The sequence below is a fragment of the Xenopus tropicalis genome, chromosome 8 (genome assembly GCF_000004195.4).
Source record: "Xenopus tropicalis strain Nigerian chromosome 8, UCB_Xtro_10.0, whole genome shotgun sequence".
Taxonomy (NCBI): Eukaryota; Metazoa; Chordata; class Amphibia; order Anura; family Pipidae; genus Xenopus; species Xenopus tropicalis.
The window spans coordinates 103,096,656-103,102,655 of record NC_030684.2 but is presented as its reverse complement, the minus strand read 5'-3'; the positions used below and the strand labels follow the sequence as shown (position 1 = coordinate 103,102,655).

The 6,000-nt window shown below is 40.9% G+C and overlaps 1 protein-coding gene across 4 annotated transcripts in view; it reads left to right on the top strand.

Moving 5' to 3' along the window:
* Positions 1–1,263: 1,263 nt before the first annotated feature.
* Positions 1,264–6,000, top strand: part of daam1 (dishevelled associated activator of morphogenesis 1) — a 109,272-nt gene continuing 104,535 nt past the window's right edge. For 2 of the 4 annotated variants that reach the window (XM_012969026.2, XM_004917214.3), the window contains exon 1: positions 1,264–1,776. The gene's annotated coding sequence lies outside the window, so the exon portion shown is untranslated. Of the gene's footprint in view, positions 1,777–5,762; positions 5,857–6,000 lie in introns of those variants that run through there. The other 2 variants (XM_012969028.3, XM_012969024.3) reach the window with 1 other exon arrangement.

The window sequence follows — 6,000 nt, the reverse complement described above, 5'->3', positions numbered from 1 at the left end:
AGATAATTAAATAAATGATTAATAAATAATTAGTGACTATGGCTGAATGCCAGAAAATACCCTGCTATAGACAATACTGAGAATTGCCTCTGCTAAAACACACATAGAGACAATTATCATTAAATTATCAGAATTATATATCTTTATATATCTGCTATGACAGTGCTACTAGTGTGTCTTCACCCTAAGTCTATACTGACCCATACTGCCTGCATGGTTTTGAAACTGCAAAAATATACTTGGTGCTGCGAATCCTTGTGCAGGAAGCTTACCAAAATTGTAAATATTGTTATGAAGGCACCCACAGTTATTAAACATACATAAAATAAATGCACAGAGCTTATCATTTTTATTAAACCCTTTATAACCCGACAATTCTACACAAACAAATTTACCCACTGCCAAGGAATTTGTGGACATTTTGTGCTCTCTCTCTCTCTATAGAGGCATTCCCTGGAAACAATGTTAACCTTAGAAAACTATATACTGGGACTTTTGTCAAACAACCTAAACTTCTACTAGGGACCTTCTTTGTCCTATGTAACTTAGCACATGGAACCTAATGAGGTAGTTCACATTTAAATTAACTTTTAGCATGTTACAGAATGTATTCTTCCTAGCAACTTTGCAACTGGTCCTCATAATGTTTTATAGTTTTTGAATTATTTGCCTTCCTCTTCTGCCTCTTTGCAGCTTTCAAATGGGGGTTATCTGCCTGATTCCTAAAGGTCCCCATGCACGGGCCGATTGTAGCTGCCGATATCGGTCCCTTGGTCCGATTCGGCAGCTTATCGGCCCATGTAGGGGCAGAAACGATGGGCCTGGCCAACTGATATCTGGCCTGAAATTGGCCAGATATCGATCGGGCAGGTTAGAAAATTCAGTCGGATCAGGGACTGCAGGGCCAAACGATCGAATTCGCCTACAGGTTCCCCAATATCGCCCACCCGTTGGTGGGGATATCGGGTGAAGATCCGCTTGCTTGGCGACATCGCCAAGCGAGCGGATCTGCCCCTGTATGGGCAGCTTTAACACTGGCTCCCCAGATGTTTGAGTACAACTCCCAGCATTCTTCAATAAATAACAATGGGTAAAAGGATTTGGAAGTTGTTACACAACCGGTTAGCTGAAGGCAGCAGTGCAAGTAAAGTCTGAGAAAAACAAACTTGTATTTAACAAACAAGAAATATATCCTCACTTTGTGCATGTCCCCTGTAAGCCAGGGCCTCTACAAATAAGTAAGCGCTACAAATGATATATAATTATAACAATATTTATATACAACAAATTCATACAATGTTCGATAGCTGTTAAAAAGTTAATTACCGTATGCAGAATACTGAGTAATCAAAGCAATTTAAATGAAACAATGACTTTTAAACAGATTGGAATTGCCCTGCTTCTATACAAAGCCACCCCAATTGTCTTCTGTGTCAGTCCACAACTTGCCTCCTATTGGGAACAGCAGATCTCTTTCCCTACAGATAAGAGGAAACGGTGCTCTTGAAATGCTGCGCCGGGAAATGTAGTTTTCTAAAGAAAGTTGGTAACGGAATTAGGTTAGAAAGAAACTACAATCCCCAGAATGCCCTGCGTGTTATCAGCGTTCCATGCGCACGGGTAAAAGCGTTCCATTGTATCCTATCACAACAGAGAAGGATGATGTCACCTGCACACTGCTACACACAGCGGCTAGGAAGGAAACTGTTTCTATAGATTCTATTGTATGCAGATTTCGTTCAGCTTGGAGTGCTAGAAAAGCATGGCTTTGTGCAGGTAAGGTACTGCGCGATCTTGCACAGCTGTCTGGGCAACTGCGATCAGTGCCATTTAAATTGCATGTTGGTGTAAACTCCAGTGTGTTTGAAAACCAGGAGACAAGGAGGTACCTATAAACCAGTTGTTCAGGTTATGGGTGTGCCAGGGGAAAGCTGTTATGGTTGCGCTGCTGTTCCTTGTACTATTTACTCTACAACTTGCAGGTGTACCTATGGTGTTCAACTAGGATACCATTTAGCAGCGTCCCCCATTTCCATAGGATACTGAGTGTTGCAGCAGGAGGTTCCTAGGATGGGCACTCATGGTTTAACTAAAGTGAACATAAGAGGAAACAGACACCGCTCAGGCCTTACCTTTGTGAGCAACCGCTGCAGAACTTTTTATGGAATATATCTGTCATTCTTCCACATACTTTCGTTTAAAGGGCATACAAACCCCATGTTTGAACTAGAAAGAGTCTGATAATGTTCAAGCTGTACTTTTGTATGCAACTGCAGCACTTCTGTCAATCAGTTTTTTGTTTTTTTTTTACTTCTACCTAAAGTAAAAATGTCTTTTTTTAAATTATTTGTAATTGCCATTGCAGTCGAAGGCAGTATTTGTCTTTCTACTTACATCAATCCCAACAATGCCCTTTTATGCTTTTGCTAATCAGATGGCTTCTGCTACGTTGTTTCAAGAGTCAGATGCAGCAGTACAAATAATAGCAAAGGACAGATAATTGCTTTCAATAGCAATTACATTTTCAAATAACTTGAAATTAATTGAAATTTTGCAATAAATTTATATTAGAAAGTTGTTTTGAATTACATTTTCTTCCTTTATGCTAATTTTTATTTTAGGGGCTACAACCCTATAAGAGGAGAGTGGAGAGATTAAATATTCATGTGAATCATTAGATTCTATGATAGCTGCAAGCTTTGGACTTGGGTGTTGAATAAATGACCCGCTGTGGTGACTCAAAGCCAGGGGAGGGGCAGTTGCCACCCTGGTTAGAGTTTTGTGATAAAGGGTTATTGGGGGCTTTGCTAATCTGTTGAATAAGGTCATATTCAAGCGAGACAAGCCTCTTGTTCATTGAATTGCCTTTTTTGATCTGCTGCTCACTTTGTATTAGTCACTGCATAACAATGGTTTCTCTGCTGTGTCTTGTTCTAGTTTTAAATGGTTTATTTTCAAAGGTGTAAATAGTATGTTAATTTAAAAGCAGTGCAAACAGTGTTGTCTACATCTAGATTTGTGGTATATGTGTGTGTAGATATCTAATATGATACTTCTTTTGCTGGGCCTTACATTGGGTAATTAGTATTCTAAATCTCTCTTGCATGGGTTGCTATGGGTGGTTAACCCCATAGAATAGTCACCAAAGGAAATCCTGTGGAACTGAATGATGTCAACAGGGAAGCACTTTGCAGAGAGGCTTAATCAGAGCTGATCCATGTTTTGGTTTTATTACCAGCTGATTGACAGGCCTACTACGATTCTGCTTCAACATCTTTCCACACTGTTCTCTTTATAGTTTTGTACCAAGGATTTTCTTTTTAAAGTTTTCTGTGATTCACAGTTTACCAATACTTAGATTGCTGGTCTAGATTGAAAATTCTTGGCAGCTCCTCTTCAGACACATTTAGTTCACTGGTTACATTGGGGTAACTAGGTAATGCGCACTAAATTTCCAGGACACCACTTTAAACATAGGCATATTAGTGGCAGGGAGTGAGGTTAGTAAAATTGTGACTAATAATCCTCAACAGAACAAGTCACAAAGCTGGAGCTGTAAATCTTAACCACACATTCCACTTGTTTTGCTAATTTTTTTTATTCAGGTGCAGAGATTAGTTATATCAGTGGCCCCAAACAGCCCATACATTTAAAGATCTGTTTGCTTCTTCAGGCTGCCAAATGAGCAGATCTTTATGTGACTTCACCTCCCAGGTTATGGGCCAAATTGGTTTGATATGAACAACTCTCTTTTGAGCCAGCAATGAGATCATTTTAGGATGGGGGCCAGTGAAATTTGGTCAGCTGCAAACTGTATACTTATATGGTCCTTATTTAACTTGAGTGTTTGCTAGGACTAAAGTATATCTAAACATTTCTGTCTGTATATTTACTGGCAAAACGTGACCATTTCTGACACATACATTGTCCAGTAGGCTGGTGACCTGACAAAGGTTAAATTGTCATCTCTATATGTGGGTTAAATACTGTAACAATTCCTTAAGGCCTTGGGCAAATCATCTAATCTTCCTGTGCCTCAGGCATCTCAGAATGTAAGCTTGCTAGGCCAGGGACTATTTGCTTGTTTGTTTGTATAGCACTACATCTAATAATAATAAATGCCAGCCCACCCTTTACCTGGATAAAGTGGTTTCTGTGAAATCACATCTGGTGAATAGTTTGTTAGCATCAGTATTCATAAAACATTTGAAATATACCTTCATGGGGCTGACTATCTCTCTCTGGGCAGAGGACTAGATAATCAGGTTTTCACAGTATTGATACAGTTCTCTAGTTCAACCCTAGCCCAAGGCTATGATGATTATCAGCCTACACCCATCCCTGTTTTCTACCATTACACAGCTATAGAATGCACACAGTCTATCCCTGCTGATTCTTATCAAGAAACTCATTAGACACGTACCTGAAAACAAAGCAGAAAAGAAGTGCGAGGTGTGATAATTGAAGCTAGATTCAAAGTGATAATTTTTTATGATGACTTATTGGTAACTAGAAGCTCAAGAATGCATCACAACATATATTTTATTTGCTTGTATTGATATTTCAACTGTATTATGTTACACCATCTCTTTCTGACATATTGAATGATATGGTATGATCTGTGTCATTTATGTGTAACTACAACACTAAGATCTGGTGTGGTTCTGTATAGCACAGGTGGTGGTACAGATGTTACACATGTAGGGGCCCTAGTTAGTACATTCATTCTCATATGCATGTCTTCTGGAAATCGTTAGATGCAGGTAATAGCTAGAGGTTTGTTTGGGGGTGAGGGATCTCCATTGAATTGTGCCTGTTTTGCTTTTGTGCCTATTAGAGGTCATTAGCCACAGCTGTTGTATGGATGAGGCCATACCTTCAACTTGCAGAAATGCAGTTCATTGGAAATTAAAGTAGGGTGACCAGTTCAAATGAAAATTCTGGGATAGGTCTAAAAAATCCAGCTAGCAGGGCTGAACTCATTGCAGTTTTAAAAGGCAATTAGTGCGGCCCTGCAACATGTATTATTAGACAGGTCCCTGAATTTAAGTGATCTGGTCACCCTACAGTAGGAAATGTAAACCTAAAAATAAAATGTGCCTGATTAAAGATATTAGAATTCTAAATTGATTTTCAATATGCATTTGTTAAAAAGCTGCCCTTGCAAACATTACCTCTCATTTTCTATTCTTCCTTGTTGGTTCTGACTTTTGAAACATTGTAGCAGAAGCCAGTAACGCACCTGTGATTGAAGCATAAAACTCTGACTTCTGCTACATTGTCTCAAGAGGCAGAACTCTACCCACAAGTGCAGAAAGAAATGGCGTCAGATGTTCTCTATGGAGGGAGCCATATAGCTGTCAGATGAGACAGAAGGCGGGTAATGTTTGCCCAGTAACACCACCAGAGCAAAAGGAGGGCACTGTTACCGTGAGAGACCCAGCGTAGCTAGTAAAGGAATGAGTATGGCATCAAATGCAATTTTCCGTTTAGACTATGAATTTCCTATAACAATGTCACCTAGACAATGGCGAGCCATTCGGATTGTCAATGCATTCAGCGCTTTGGTTGCACAGTGGCACAGCTGCGGGATAGCTGAGAGACAGGGATCTGGCCGACTGCCTATCTGTCTGGCAAAGGGGGAGAGAGATGGGCCTGCCGTTGCCTTGGTAACGCTCCCTGCCAATGGAGCGTTCGTATTTGCTCGCAGCTCTTCTATAGAGGTCGCCTGGCGCTGGAGGCAGTGCGGGGCGTTTCCAGGGGGCGGAGGCAGCTGCACGCTTCTGCTGGTGCGCTATCGCCGGTGTGTTACTGTGTGTTTTGAGGGCGAGGGAGCAAGCGGGGAGTGAGTGAGAGGTGAGTAAGGCGAGATCTCCTGCCTTCTGTTTCTCTATTAGGTGCCGGTGCAGCACCGGGTACTGCTATATGGAAGTGTGAGGGGGCAGAGCAATCGCACTGCGCCAGTTATTAATATTCAGTTCATTCCCGGACGCGATTATA